We start from the raw sequence: 16,570 nt of genomic DNA, 5'->3' as shown, positions 1-16,570 counted from the left end.
GGGGATTACCAAACCAATCACAAAACTGCAGAATACTTTTTATGGTACGGCAGTCAATCTTCCCGAATGCTGTGTTCAGTGCATTGCGATCGATAGGGCGGCAGACACGGCTTCCTAAGGATAAAGGATATAGCCTACTATGGTCTCCCAATATATACTCGACGGTACGTGGGAGCACAAGTCCGTACTGGCACTTGTCATTTCAAAGAGGAGGAATCACCCAACCTACGATGAAAGTGATAGTTACCAGGCTTTACGACGCCGGAACACGTCTCTAGCCTAGACTTCTAAATGGTGTGCGTTAGGTTCCAAAGCGTTTTTATGTTTATTGAAATGTATTTTACAGTTGATATTTCTTAAGAAGTTTTCCTTTAAGGTTGATCGCGTGATGTACATATAAAATTCCTAAATATGCAATCTAAGATGATAAACAATCATTAACTTTCTTTTTTGCAGTGAAAATCCTAGCTACTAAGGAAAGAGAAGCGAAATTGTTTCAACATAGAGCAAAGAGCACACGCAAAGTCCTAAATCAATTTCCGCATGCATTCTAAATGTAAATGTACATGCATGTACTTGTTTTCCGCTTTCTTAATGTGTGGATGACAAAAAAAAATGCCAAGTGGAATATAATATCAATACAAGGATATGACTAGTCCAGAATTCAGACAGACATAAGCAAAGGTATTGAAGTTTGTATCTAAGATTTTCTAGAGTCTGTTCACTAAAAACAAGACAGCCACGATGGCACCACTTTGCATTAGTTTAACACAAAGGAATAAAGTTTAAATTATCAAGAAAGCATATATATAACTGAATCATTTCAATCGGGAAATAATTTTGAATGAAATTTATAAGACTCTTTAGTTGCTCAGTGGCTAATGTACAATTGATGGAAGAGGATTTTGTATCATGGCCCATGGATGAAATAGAAATGAAGCAAAAACTCGGAAAGGAGATTAAGGTTGTTACCGGAGATGAAGCAATACAGAAAACGCCCAGAAATGTCCCTCAATGCTGAAAGTTGGATTGCCCAGTGACAAAACAGAGTAGGCCAAGGCAAAGTATCTGTATTTAACATTGTTGTGTGAGTAACCAACATAAGCTGTACAGTGATATGCAAATTAATAGTCTTTCCGAGAAGAAAACCCAACATAATCCACACAATCTAATCCTCACGAGGAAGGTTTTGCAAGGATTTAAAGGTTTTCTTATATTATAAAATCCTAGGCAAATGTGGGTGCCCCAACAAATAAAAATGTTTACCATAATACCCACTTACTATTAAGCATTGTCTCCAAAGGAACTTGAACAATATGATAAAAGACTCATCTTTTACTTCTATAATATACATAATGTTAAATATATGAAAAACACTTTTTGCTTTCAAGTAAGACTCTATAGTTGTTGAGTGGCTAATGTACAATTGATGGAATAGGATTTTTCTATCATGGTCCATGGATGAAATAGAAATGAAGCAAAAACTTGGAAAGGAGATTAAGGTTGTTACCGGAGTTGAAGCAATACAGAGAATGTCCAGAAATGTCCTTCAACGCTGAAAGTTGAACAGCAACTACAAATTAGTTTGCAACTGCTTCACATATAGTAAAAAATGGATATTGTCAGATAAAGGTAGGGAGAAATTCAATAACAAAACAGAGATTAAACTACATGCAAGATGATCCGAGAACAAGTAGTAAAGAAAAAATTACCACCACTTTCTCCAAGGTGCGTAGATATCGAATTCAGCTGTGCCCTGTTCTCATAAAGGCACTGAATAGCTTGCCTCGATCTTACAATTTCTTTTGCCAAATTCTGCCCAAGAAAATATTGACTCATTAAAGATAAAAGCAAAGCCTGTTTCTGAGCACTAGCAACCTTGCTGATGTTCTTTAGTCACAAACATGATATCGTTAAATTTAGTACAATATGATATCATTAAATTTAGAAATTGTACTAGAGAGAAATATAACAAGAATCGTTACTGGAGGTTCAACCCAAGAAACATAAAAAATGATGGAAAGCAGCACATCAGCCAGCATTCAGTGCAAACACACCTCACAAGATTTGTCCCCTGCTTGATATCAATCACAAAGTTGCAGCTAACAATAGATTTAACATAAGAAGTGAAGAAATAAAAGAAGTTGATCTTCTTGGTCTCCTAAGAAAAGAATATATCTGAGTGTGAGTGTTAGCCCTGAGTTTACTGAATGGAGAAGGCATATCATACTCGGAAGTTTGATTAATATGAGTACCCTTCTAATGATGGCGGAAGTTTGGTTAATATGAGTACCCTTCTAATGATGGCATGTTGTCATTTCATGGGAATCCAATGCAAAGCATATCTCTGGTAGCAATATTTGGCATAAGTCAAGAGTGTTGTGGTTGAGCCATTATAAGCCAAGTCCCTTCCTAGGTTTTGAATGGAGTAGAGTGAAGGCTTGGCGAAGATAAGTTTTTCCTTCACACAGCATGAGCAATGTATCCTACCATTCAGAAAGAAGGAAAAATTGCTTCAAGTCTAAACTTATGTGATTATAGTCTGTGGGACACATTGGATCCATTTCAAATTTCATGTGTGCATCCTCGTGTTCACTTGTTACATGGAACAGTAGTATTATATTTTTTATTTTGAAAATTGATGGTAAATTACTACAACATGAGCTAGTGGATAAACTAAGATAGATGTCAAAGCACGTGTCAATGAAAGCTTACAAAGGATTTAATACATTACAACAGAATTCTATTTTTAATGAGAAGCGTACAGCTAATACATTAAGATGTCGAGGGCTCATCTGATCTTCATACTATTTTTGTATTCAGCTTCAAAATTCCAGGGAGGACTTTACCATTCACAGAGCATATAGACAACAGCTGAAGACTTCAGGGACAGAGGAACTTTTGGCAGAAGACTAAGTTCTTTAATTGTAGACCTGATTGGCCATTTTTTATTGTAAAAAAATTCTGAGTCAGAGGGATCCATTATATTCATTTCTCATTCGAAGTAGAGCCTTGTTCTTTGCTCTTTTACTGTTTTAAGCTTCTTTAAATTTCCATCTCTTTTCTTCTACATATGAATGCAATTAATGCAACTTTCAGGCCAGGGTCCTTATAGATTCAAGAATTTACAAAGGCATTCTGTGTTTCATATATATATATATATATATATATATATAGTTGATCATTAAAATCATTGAAGAAGTATGATAGTACATTGAGGTGATAGTATGAACCCATAGCTTCTACTCAGAGTTGCACATTTAGCTTAACATATAAACCATAGATCTTCTCTTCTACAATTTATCTACAAATGGCTTGGTTTGTATCACATTGTATAATCCCATCTTTACATCTTTGTCTTTGATTTTCCTTAAAGGTTGCTTGGAACAAAAATACCTGGAACGCTTGTAAATACATTAGCATTTCCCAAATAAACAATGCCACCTTCATTTTTGTTACACATTTTATGTGACATATATATTAGCATCTCATTTTCTGTCTAACTATTCTTTAGTGTGGATATTGTCTATAAATATCATTTACTACATTCTTTATTGTCCCTAAATTACAATTTATTAATACCCTCACAATTATTCTGAAAATAACTCTGTAAGTGGATAATATACAGGATATTGAATAACAACAGTTTATCAGAGGAGATGCCATGGCAATTGAACAACTGCTTTAGCCTTACTACTCTATAAGAATTTGCCTGAATTGGTGCTATTTTTTGTTCATTTCATCGTGAAATTACAGAGGAAACAATCCTCGTATATCAACTCGTACTTATTCATACTGGAAACGATCAATTTGTTTTACAGAAACCTCTGCCACAACAATTTGTCTGGGAATATTCCTGTCACACAGAACTTTACAAGGTTTACCCCAGAAAGGTATAGATATAATGAACACATTTTATTTCTAGATCAAATTCAGTTTTCTTCTTGATATTCTCAAGTCTGTACATTTTATCTGATGGGAACGATTTTTGCCTCAGTTTTTTTGGAAATCCAGGTCTCTGTGGCTATTGGATTGGATGACTTTGTGGGATATCTGCTAGACAACCAAAAGGTGATAACAGAACTAGATATTACAAATCAGATTCCATAGATTTGTATTAAATATCCTTTAGATTATATTCATAGTGTTATCTATTGATTGTGTAAATGGACAGCTTCTGTGTGAACAACAGCTATTGTTTGCATCTCATTAGGTTCAGTGATATTAGTGTGTGTAATCACCATCACTCTCTACCTTTCAAATCAACATAAACCATTCACTAAAGGGTCATCAAGCAAAACGGGTCAAGGTGTTATGCCTCATTTTAAATTTGTTATTTTTCGGAGTAATGCTATCATCTCACCATCAATATCTATGCCTGTTGTTAAAAGATTCTTGCATGTCCTGACCAGGTTCTCCAAGGCTTGTAATATTGCACATGGATATGGCCCTATACATGTATGATGATAAAATGAGAATGACCGAAAACTTGAATGAGAAATTCATAATTGGCAAGGGTGCTACAAGCACAGCTTACAGATGTGATCTTAAGAACTGTAAGTCAGTTGCTATTAAAAGACTATACACACACTATCCACAAAGCTTGCGGGAATTCGAAACTGAGTTAGAGACTGTTGGAAGTATCAAACATCGATCTGTCCTCCAACAATACCATGGGAACAATTACTAGAGAGCTGGGGCATACTATAAATTTAGACAGATTGTGAATAAAAATTGCAGACCTCCTTCAAGTTGTCAGCGAAGGTACATATAACAGTTTAATTGAACAGTTTAAGAAGTCGATTGCAAAGGGTAATATGCAAGGCTTAGATCTCTGCTGATTAGGAAAACTGGCCATGCTCAGTTGATGCAAGTCCGAAGTAAGTGTCGGTATGTACAATGGAATAAATGATGAATAGTGGAACACTGTGAGGAATCAATGCGATTGTGCAAATAGTTTCTATGTTTTGAGCTCCAAATCAGAACATTGACCAGTGCAATGATCTCAAACCAGTGATGTCGAGTGATGTACTTGGAATGACTCTCAGTAACCCTTGAAGAGCTTCGGAGCAGCTTCTAAACACATTATGTATGAACATCTTGAACAGAATTTGAAGCTTTTTGAATAAGCCTTGAATCAGCATCTTGGAGAGTTTTTTGGAGAAATCTTGAAGCCTATTGAACAAATCTTGAACCAGAAGTAGAAGAAGTACCTTTTGGGGCAGACCTTGGGTTAACTTTTGGAGCAACATTGTAGCCTCTCTTGAAGCAGACTTGGAGATTCCTTGTTGCAGACTTGAAAAGATTTGGAGCAGAAAATCTGGGGCTCACTTTTAGTGCAGATTGGAAGAGTATTGGAGCAAAAGTTTGGAGCAGACATTGTAGTCCTTCTTAAAGCAGATCTGAATAAGACCTTGAAGACCAAGTTGAAGCCTAGATTTATATTTAATGTTGCACAAATTTGGCAGAGTAGATTTGTTATCAAATTGGTGGTGTCTTTTATTTGATCAGATTCATTACTTCTAATAATTTTCTAGTTTGCCTTACCGCGTAATTAAACCACTACTATTTTTAATATGATTTTTCAAATTATTTTGGTTGAGAAGTTGGTGAGAAGAATTAGTGGGAAATTAATATGAACAAAACAAAATATGGTTTATTATACTTATTTTTCCTTAAAGTAAAGAAAATTTAGTTTAATGTAATGATAGAAATTATTAAAGAAAATTTAGTTTAACAGCTTCTAAAGACATTATGTATCAACCTCTTGAACAGAATTTGAAGCTTTTTGAATAAGCCTTGAATCAGCATCTTGGAGAGTTTTTTGGAGAAATCTTGAAGCCTATTGAACAAATCTTGAACCAGAAGTAGAAGAAGTACCTTTTGGGGCAGACCTTGGGTTAACTTTTGGAGCAACATTGTAGCCTCTCTTGAAGCAGACTTGGAGATTCCTTGTTGAAGACTTGAAAAGATTTGGAGCAGAAAATCTGGGGCTCACTTTTAGTGCAGATTGGAAGAGTATTGGAGCAAAAGTTTGGAGCAGACATTGTAGTCCTTCTTAAAGCAGATCTGAATAAGACCTTGAAGACCAAGTTGAAGCCTAGATTTATATTTAATGTTGCACAAATTTGGCAGAGTAGATTTGTTATCAAATTGGTCTGGGGCTCACTTTTAGTGCAGATTGGAAGAGTATTGGAGCAAAAGTTTGGAGCAGACATTGTAGTCCTTCTTAAAGCAGATCTGAATAAGACCTTGAAGACCAAGTTGAAGCCTAGATTTATATTTAATGTTGCACAAATTTGGCAGAGTAAATTTGTTATCAAATTGGTGGTGTCTTTTATTTGATCAGATTCATTACTTCTAATAATTTTCTAGTTTGCCTTACTGCGTAATTAAACCACTACTATTTTTAATATGATTTTTCAAATTATTTTGGTTGAGAAGCTGGTGAGAAGAATTAGTGGGAAATTAATATGAACAAAACAAAATATGGTTTATTATACTTATTTTTCCTTAAAGTAAAGAAAATTTAGTTTAATGTAATGATAGAAATTATTAAAGAAAATTTAGTTTAACAGCTTCTAAAGACATTATGTATCAACCTCTTGAACAGAATTTGAAGCTTTTTGAATAAGCCTTGAATCAGCATCTTGGAGAGTTTTTTGGAGAAATCTTGAAGCCTATTGAACAAATCTTGAACCAGAAGTAGAAGAAGTACCTTTTAGGGCAGACCTTGGGTTAACTTTTGGAGCAACATTGTAGCCTCTCTTGAAGCAGACTTGGAGATTCCTTGTTGAAGACTTCAAAAGATTTGGAGCAGAAAATATTTGGCATAAGTCAAGAGTGTTGTGGTTGAGCCATTATAAGCCAAGTCCCTTCCTAGGTTTTGAATGGAGTAGAGTGAAGGCTTGGCGAAGATAAGTTTTTCCTTCACACAGCATGAGCAATGTATCCTACCATTCAGAAAGAAGGAAAAATTGCTTCAAGTCTAAATAATTATAAAAAGATTTGTGGATTTTTCCATCGCCGAAAGTACAATGATCGAAGACTGAGTGCCGTACTGTCGAGCAAGGTAAACGTGGAGAGCTTGACCATCAGTGGAAATGGAAAAAATGTGGCATCGCTGGGTTGGAATTTTCACCCTAAATGACTCAGTTTTGCCAATTTTGATAATTATTTTAATCTGAAAAGCTGATAATTTTGGAAAATGTTTAATTATATTTGACTAGAAAAACAACCACCTAAACCTAGGCAACATCAACTAAAAGAATATTCAGAAACCATTATATCTATTTAATCTAATACTTATTCGGCCAATACAGCCAATTCAGATTCTACTATTTCGATATTGATGACATAATTAGCCAGGAATTGCAAGCAACAAGTCCCTGCCTTTGTAGTAGCAAAGCATTTTCTCTTGGTTTAGTAACTGAATAATGAAAAATACACCATAGGAAGTGTACTAAAGATATAACTAATCTAAGTAAACTGACATAAATTAACAGAACCAGTGCATATGAAGTACAAATCTGGATGCTGAACTTGAAATAATTCTTCCCATCTATAATTCATCATGCAAAATAATATAACACCGTTCTAATATTCACAGCTGAATAAAGACAATCACGAGGAGTCATCAGGCCAGTCCTTCAAAAATAAAATCCCCCCATAATTACCAATGTTCCACCAACTTTCTAGTATGGAAGAATGCTGAAATAGAGGGACATGTGCAGGCACCCCCCAATTTTTAAAAACATGATTGGAAATGTTGGGATCCCCGATAGAGTAGAATGTTCAAACTTGAGACCCCTTAATATATGTGAAACATTGACAAATCACAAATATGAACAACAAAAGGCATGGCATAAATATTCACATCTACTTCAAGGTTTTGATTTTATTGTGTGTGAGAAAGTTGACTTTTTCTCAGGCCACTGAGCATAAATCATGGGGAGAACCTGTCCTCCACTAGTTTCACCATCCCAGAAATATCAGAAGCTTGAAAGACACACCCCTCAGCCAAAGTAACACATCCCCATGTAACACTGATAGTTACACCCAAGGCTAATGGTAGCAAAACGGCCAAGGCTGTTTCATGTTGAAGTTTAATACAGGTGCTGCACGGAAAATACGTGCAAATATCCCATTGATTGCCAATTTGGTTTGCAGTACATGAAAGTTGGCTATTATTGGAACTGGAAGCTTACAATAGTTTAAACATTGAATCTTTTCCAGTTTACTTGATGTTTTCTGTTTAATTTGGCAACTAAGAATTTCCAGAGGATAATGAAAGTAAATATATTGGAGCAAGTTAATGAACCGATAAAAAGAGTTCAAGGCACAAAGATTGACATGGAGCTGGGAAGAGAGTTCCAAAGGAACTAAGCAACAACCCAATTTTGTCAAACCCATTTGAGATGAAGACCCCAAGTACACATGTACTTGGCATCCTGATACTGAAAAGCAGTGCTAATTGACTTCCATCAGATGTATGCAGGAGTTGTTATCATTTCAATGCAAATTGCTAAGACAACTAAAAACCTGGTGCAACTCATCGAAGCATACAAGGATCAGACTAACATGGGGTTTAAAATTGAGGAGTTTGATGACAGAGGCACAATCATGGCACAGATTAGGCGCAAAATAGAGGCAATGGAAGACCACTCCACAGGCACCATGCCAGACTCAGATCATCCGTCAAAGTAGAAATTTTGTCCTAGTTGTAGAAAGGATCCCCTTTTAGAGAAACAATCCTTACCTCCTAGCTTGATGCATCACTCTAGCAATTGAGACACGAAGACTCAGTCTTAAACTCGGTCTCTCTGTATTTTCCAAGGACTCTGAACCTCCTTGAAAGACCCATTCTCAGAGAAAAAACATTGAAGTAAAAAATAAATACCTTTCAGTAACCAAAATCACATATCATCAGACGAAGAACGGAACTTCCATCCAAAAGTGTGTTCTCCAGCTTAAGATCACAGTGACAAACTTGCTGCACAGAACCCAAGTCGAAGTTCCTTACAGTGAGGTTATTTCAAAAGCACCAGAGGATTGACGGTCATGTTGAGATTTTCTGTTTGAGTCAAATAGGCAAAAATCTCTGGAGGATGACAACGATAGGGATTTAGTTCCTAGATTAGCTCCAGGCTGTTGGGAGGGAGTTAATGCCTCCTATATTTGATGTGAGGGAGTTATGAGGCTGTTAGATTCTTTGTGCTATTTAACAGGCAGTCATTCGGATGATTTGCCAAGAGAGAGTGTGAGGATTTCATGATGTAATCTCCAATTTAATTAATAAAACTCCCGATGCCTATGTTTGGTGGACGTAGCCCAGATTGGTTGGGTGAACCACGTTAAAAGCTGTGTCTTATGTGCTTGTGTATTTTTCTGCTGTGTGTTTAATTAATTTGCTGTGCACCTGATCCAACAAATGGTATCAGAGCATGTTGGAGGTGAGGTGCCTGGAGAAGCTGACTGGAGGCGCTGTGCGTGACTGCTGTGTTTAACCAGAGCTGGTGCGGGCGTGAACTTGCATGCGTGTGAATGCGTTTTGAAGAGCTGGGCGTATTGAAGAGCTGGTGCGTATCTTTCATCGCTGGGTATGAAAGATTGGTGCTGCCTTTGAAAGATTGAAGCGTGGTGCTGGAGGTGCTGTGTAAAGCTCATTTGTTTTGTTGCTGCCTGTGCGCGCTGAGAGCTGTTTACATGCTGATTTACGCGGAGCCGTGGAGCACACATTGACCTGGTATGTTTTACATATGGCTGGTGCATGTAATTATAAAATTGCTGGTGCGTGAATCCAAAACCAACAGCGTGGAAATGGTTTTCAAACAGTGAAATAAACAGCGTAGAGATATATATATGTTTAAAAGAAAAAACAAAAGTTGAAACGCATGTGATATATACCATATGGAAAGTGCATATGGTGGATTTATGTATGTGTATATGGAAGAATAGAGGTCATGTAACGTATGGTGATTTATGTCATGTGAATGGAACGTGCACATTTCATGCCACACAATACATAAGTTTAAGATAGAATCATTGGATCGCCCGGCCCTAAAGTTATGTTTCCAAGCCTGTTGCGTATACCAGTTCTGTGGTGCGCCGAGAAAATCTGAGTGTTTTATTTTGGCAGTGGCGCTGGATTTGCACAGCAAAGGAAAATTGTTTGTTTTTTTTTTTAAACAAAACCAGTGTACTTTAAGGCAAAGACATTTCTTTTGCGGTTAATTTCTGTTATTAAAAGATCAGAGATCAAGCCAGAAATTGCTTAGTTGGAGCACAAATTCCTTTTTTTATGAAAATTCACAAAGGCAGACACAGAAAATTTTTTTGAAAGGCAAAAGGACAGAGACATAGGCAGTTTTTTTTTTAACAAAGGCATTGGCAATTTTTTTTTTTTAATTGCTGGTTGGATATTGGAGATTATTGTGTTTTTTTGTTGATACAAGATGGCCAAAACACAAAGTGCCCGTTTTGAAATTGAGAAATTTAATGGCAAGAATAATTTTGAGATCTGGAAGGTGAAGATGCACGATCTGCTGGTTCAACAAGGTGTGGCGAAAGCACTGTTGGGTAAAAACAAAAGACCTCCTTCCATGACAGAGGATGAATGGGATGAGATGGACGATAGAGCTCTGAGCGGAATTCGGTTATGTCTGGCGGACGATGTTCTGTTTAACATTGTGTCAGAGAAAACCGCTGCAGGCCTGTGGTCGAAGCTTGAGAAGCTCTATATGACGAAATCTTTGACAAACCGAATTCTCCTGAAACGGCAGCTTTACAGTTTGCGGATGAAAGAAGGTACCTCTATTGCTGATCACCTGAATGTTTTTAATACCTTGTTGGTGCAATTAAACAGTCTAGATGTGAAATTTGATTCAGAGGATAAGGCGATAACTTTATTATGTTCTTTACCTGAATCCTGGGATCATTTTGTAACTTCCATAAGTTTTAGTACATCAGAAATTCTTGAACTTGACGATGTTGTTGGAGCCTTGTTGGCTGAGGAGACGAGGAAGAGGTCGAATGCAGATACCTCCACATCAGAGGTAATGATGGCCAGAGGTCGCTCACGAGAGAGACACTCCGGGGGAAAGCATAGCGACTCTCGTTCGAAGTCCAAAGGAAAGAAGCCAAAGGTGAAGTGCTGGCATTGTGGCAAGGCTGGACATCTGAAAAAGGATTGCTGGAAGCGAAAACAGGCTGCTAAAGAAGGCTCTTCGACAGAAAAGAAGGAAGCCAACACCACGGATACAGGTTCAGTATCAGGTTCAGGTATGAGTGATGAGGTATTATCAGTTAATGTTTCAAAACATGATCAACATTGGTTGTTAGTTTCCGGGGCATCTAACCACATGTGTATACATAAAGATTGGTTTAAAACATATAGATCAATTGATGATGGTGTTGTGTACATGGGTAATGATGTAACATGTAATATTGTTGGGATTGGAAGCATACAACTACAAATGTTTGATGGCACAACTAGAATATTAACTGATGTGAGGCATGTACCAGATTTAAGGAAAAATCTGATTTCATTAGGAGCACTTGATTCAAATGGATATAAAACTGTAATTCAAGGTGGAGTTATGAAAATCTACAAAGGTATCTTACTAGTGATGAAAGCTAAGAAAGTAGGAAATCTATTTCAGTTAGAAGGTAGAACTGGGTCAGATCATGTGTCTGTGTCTGAACATGACAGTAGTTCCATTCACTTATGGCATCAAAGATTGGGGCATATGAGTGAAAGAGGATTGAAAATTTTGGCTGACCGAAAGTTACTTCCTAATCTAAGATCTGGAAAATTGGATTTCTGTAAACATTGTCTGTTTGGTAAACAAAGTAAACAAAAGTTTAAAACAGGCAAACATACTAGTAAAGGCTTACTTGATTATATCCATTCAGATGTGTGGGGTCCAGCTCCTACAGCGTCATATGGTGGCTCATCTTATTTTGTATCATTCATTGATGACTTTTCTCGGAAAGTTTGGGTCTTCATGTTGAAAAAGAAGTCTGATGTTTTTACAGTTTTCAAGCAGTTTAGAGCATTGGTAGAAAACAGCACTGGTAGAACTATAAAATGTTTAAGAACTGACAATGGTGGTGAGTTTTCCTCCAAGGAGTTTGACAGCTATTGCAAGGATGCAGGGATCGAAAGACATAAGACCACGGTTTATACTCCTCAGCAGAATGGAGTTGCTGAACGCATGAACATGACTCTTCTAGAGAGAGCAAGGTGTATGCTGAGTAACGCCGGGTTGCCGAAGGAGTTGTGGACGGAAGCAGTGGCAACTGCTTGTTATGTGATAAACCGATCTCCATCAACGGCAATAGACTGCAAGGTTCCGCAAGAGGTATGGACAGGACACCCTTGTGACTATTCTAAACTCAGAGTGTTTGGTTGTGATGCATATGCTCTAGTGCCTAAACATCAGCGAACTAAATTAGATCCGAAATCGAAGAGGTATGTCTTTGTTGGGTATGGTGATGGAACAAAGGGATTTAGATTGTGGGATCCTACTACCCGCAAAATCATCATCAACAGAGATGTAAGGTTTAATGAATCCTCTCTTGTACAGTTAGATGTAGATAGAAGATTGAAACAGGATGATGTATCTGATTTCCAGCATATTCAGTTTGACAACATTTCTAATGATAGTCATAATGACCATAGTTCAGATTCTAGTCATGAACAGGTTTCAGAATCAGATTATGAACAGGGTTCAGATGGAGGACATGAACAGGTCTCAGATGGCGATCATGAAGAAATTCCTACAGTTGATAGACAGCCAGTTGTGGAAGCACCAGAAACATTCTTAAGGAGATCTACAAGGATCAAACGTCGTCCGAGAAGGTATGATGATTCAGTTGCTTTGATCGCTAATGATGATGAACCTTTGTGTTATCAGGAAGCTGTAGAAGGTTCAAATAGTGACAAATGGAAAGCAGCCATGAAGGAAGAAATGATGGCCTTAGGTAAGAATGGTACATGGGATCTGGTGGAGCTTCCGAAAGGCAGAAAAACTGTGGGGTGTAAATGGGTCTTCAAGCTGAAACGAGGTGTGAATGATACGGAAGACAGGTACAAAGCGAGACTGGTTGCAAAAGGGTTTTCTCAGAAAGCTGGCATAGACTTTCATGAGATATTTTCACCAGTGGTTAAAATTGTTTCAATTAGAATTGTGTTAGCATTAGTGGCTTTGTTTGATTTGGAGTTGCAGCAGTTAGATGTTAAGACTGCATTTCTACATGGTGATTTAGATGAGGAAATATATATGGAACAACCGGAAGGGTTTGTTCAGCATCGCAATGCGAAATTTGTCTACAGGCTCAAGAAGTCATTATATGGCCTGAAGCAGTCGCCTCGGAAGTGGTATAAGAAGTTTGATTCTTTCATGTTGAGTCAGAAATATGTTAGAAGTGAATATGATCATTGTGTTTATTTCAAACAGTTGAATAATGGCATGTTCATTATCTTAGTGTTATATGTTGATGATATGCTTTTAGCAAGCAAAAGCATTGAAGAAATCAACAGGTTGAAGACTCAGATGACAAGGACGTTTGATATGAAAGATCTAGGAGCCGCAAGACAGATTTTGGGCATGGATATTTTCAGAGACAGGGGCAATGGTAAGTTGTGGCTATCACAACAGAAGTATGTTGAGAAAATACTTTTGAGGTTTGGTATGAACAATGTGAAGCCTGTGTCGATCCCTTTAGCTTCCCATTTTAAGCTTTCTTCGAGTTTATGTCCTAATACAGATGAAGAAAAGGATTATATGTCTCGAATTCCTTATGCCAATGTAGTAGGATGTTTGATGTATGCGATGGTGTGTACGCGACCAGATATTTCTCATGTAGTTGGGGTTGTCAGCAGGTACATGGAAAATCCGAGTAAAGAACACTGGTCAGCAGTGAAATGGGTGCTTCGGTACTTGAGAGGCACAAGTAGTTATTGTATTTCTTACAATAAGAGTAGTGAATTTGTTTGCGGATATGTTGACTCTGATTTTGCAGGTGATCTAGATAAGAGAAGATCAACTTCAGGGTACGTCTTTACTCTTGCAGGTGGAGCTATAAGTTGGATGTCAAAGCTACAGAATATTGTTGCTTTATCCACTACTGAAGCAGAATACATTGCTGCTTCTCATGCTTGCAAAGAGGCAGTTTGGTTGAAAGGTTTGCTTGGTGAGTTTGGTAGGTTACAGGACAACATCAAGTTACTTTGTGACAGTCAAAGTGCAATACATTTGGCTAAGAATCCGGCCTATCATAGTAAGTCAAAGCATATTCCAATCAAATATCATTTTGTAAGACAGGTTATCACTGAAAGGGGAGTTTCTCTTGAAAAAGTGCATACAAAGGAGAACTGTGCAGATATGTTCACGAAACCAGTTTTGTTGGAGAAGCTACGCTGGTGTTTGGCTTCTCTTGGCTTGCAGAAAAGATAAAGAATAATAACAGGGCATCAGACGAATTGTTGTCAAGGTGGAGATTGTTGAGATTTTCTGTTTGAGTCAAATAGGCAAAAATCTCTGGAGGATGACAACAATAGGGATTTAGTTCCTAGATTAGCTCCAGGCTGTTGGGAGGGAGTTAATGCCTCCTATATTTGATGTGAGGGAGTTATGAGGCTGTTAGATTCTTTGTGCTATTTAACAGGCAGTCATTCGGATGATTTGCCAAGAGAGAGTGTGAGGATTTCATGATGTAATCTCCAATTTAATTAATAAAACTCCTGATGCCTATGTTTGGTGGATGTAGCCCAGATTGGTTGGGTGAACCACGTTAAAAGATGTGTCTTATGTGCTTGTATATTTTTCTGCTGTGTGTTTAATTAATTTGCTGTGCACCTGATCCAACAGGTCAAATCTTCCCAAAGCAGCATCCGAAAAGGATTTCACATGCAGCTTATCCACTTACCATAGAATGCCAGGACTTCACCGCTGATATGAGCTGCTGGAAGAAAAAACGAGGTTGCATAATTCTGGAAATCAACAAGATTAAGATACAGAACGATGGAATTAAAAGAAAACAATTTATGATTTAATGTAATCTCACCTTCTTTAGGAAGTAGAATTTCAAGGATTACAACTTCCAGGGGATTTAGAACCTGAAGAAGCTTCAATACCATTTCAAAGAACCTTTGCATCCCCACTTGAGCCTCAAATAAGCCTTGCAATCTAATAATGCTATTATTGTGGGGGCTCAAGTGAAAGGGGGTAGAGGAAGATGCACAGTGAAGTGGATAAAGACAATATTCGTAGCTGCTGTGGGTACGGTATAAGAAGAGGACACAGTGGAGAGGGTCAAATTGAAATCGGATAAGAGAGAATGGGTTCCCATTGCGCTTCAAAATGTAATCTCAGGCGGAATCTTTACAGTTTAAAGACGAAAACAAAAAAAAACAAAAAAACCCAGAAATTCCATGATGACAGCAGTTCCAAGCACGGTTGGAATTTAGAATTTTTTTTATATATCATATTTTTTTGAAGTTCTGGGTTTTTATGTTTCGCATTAATAAAAATTATGTTTTCATAATAAATTATTTTTCAATAACAAAATTATGTTAGATATTTATCATAAGTAAAAAACAAAATGACCATGACACCCAAATGACTTATAAAATCTTGAATCTTGGTTTGAAATTTCATGGAACACTAACAATAAAATATTAGGAACCTGAAATCAAATGTCCTTCACCGAGCATGTCATAGCATTTGTGTATATGAGATATGACTAAAAAAATCTTATGGGACATATAAGATGACCAACCCAGTAAAACTATTGAATGTTGTTAATAAAAACTCAAAAAACAGATTCATTAATTTGGTTTAAGTTATGATTTACATAATTTGATAAATATTATTGGATTTAAAAATAAAATATATGTTTCACCATGTATATTTTAGCATTGTTTTGGATCATAAGATATATAGTAATATTAACAAGATTTAATGCACAGTATCTGAACCTTTTAAAAATTAAAAAAACTAGACTTATAATAAATGGAAATTGTGGATCTCATAACATCATGTTATAGGATTATGTTTTGATAACATCACAAAAGTTTCTATTTTTATAAACTTGATAAAAATAGTCTCATAAGACTAACTCACACCAAAAACTTATCAATTCCATCATAGAAACACACTACTCACAAAAAATTCATCAATTTCAAGCTAGAAACACATTAATCACACCAAATATTTGTCAATTCCAAGATAGACAGAGAGACTTAAACAAATAGACTTAATGCATAGATGATTTTATCTCCCTGAAAGGAATAGGTCCAAAAATAACCATTGTTTTTAACAATTCTAAAACATAATGTCTCTTATACATAATTCATACCAAAAACTTGTTAATTCCAAGCTAGAAGAAGAGACTTATCTGTTGATATTTTTTCTCCCGGATGGAACAAGTCTAAAAATAACAATTATTATAAACCATTCTAAAACAAAAATAGTCTCTAATGCATTTAACTCAAACCAAAAACTTGTTAATTCCAAGCTAAAAGCACTTTACTCACACCAAAGACTTGTCAACTCCAAGTTAGAAA

The 16,570-nt window shown here is 36.6% G+C and overlaps 2 long non-coding RNA genes across 4 annotated transcripts; one reads left to right on the top strand and one right to left on the bottom strand.

The window, feature by feature from the left end:
- Window positions 1-1,511: 1,511 nt before the first annotated feature.
- On the bottom strand, window positions 1,512-15,213 carry LOC149197090 (uncharacterized). Of its 3 annotated transcripts, XR_016254739.1 has the most exons (5): window positions 15,070-15,213; window positions 14,932-14,967; window positions 8,900-8,992; window positions 1,713-1,815; window positions 1,512-1,591 (listed from the first exon to the last, which is right to left on the bottom strand). It is a non-coding gene; the product is annotated as an uncharacterized LOC149197090 (long non-coding RNA). The 3 variants fall into 3 exon arrangements; XR_016254740.1 differs by lacking the exon at window positions 1,512-1,591 and having other exon boundaries at window positions 1,639-1,890; XR_016254738.1 differs by lacking the exons at window positions 14,932-14,967; window positions 15,070-15,213 and having other exon boundaries at window positions 8,900-9,054.
- On the top strand, window positions 1,923-5,737 carry LOC149197091 (uncharacterized). The gene is made up of 3 exons (XR_016254737.1): window positions 1,923-3,893; window positions 3,998-4,071; window positions 5,109-5,737. It is a non-coding gene; the product is annotated as an uncharacterized LOC149197091 (long non-coding RNA).
- Window positions 15,214-16,570: the final 1,357 nt, after the last annotated feature.

This window comes from Pinus tabuliformis, chromosome 2_2 (assembly GCF_031772625.1).
Source record: "Pinus tabuliformis cultivar Carrire ecotype Pingquan chromosome 2_2, CPIR1, whole genome shotgun sequence".
In the NCBI taxonomy this organism is placed as follows: Eukaryota; Viridiplantae; Streptophyta; class Pinopsida; order Pinales; family Pinaceae; genus Pinus; species Pinus tabuliformis.
This window is presented reverse-complemented; position numbering and strand designations above follow the sequence as displayed.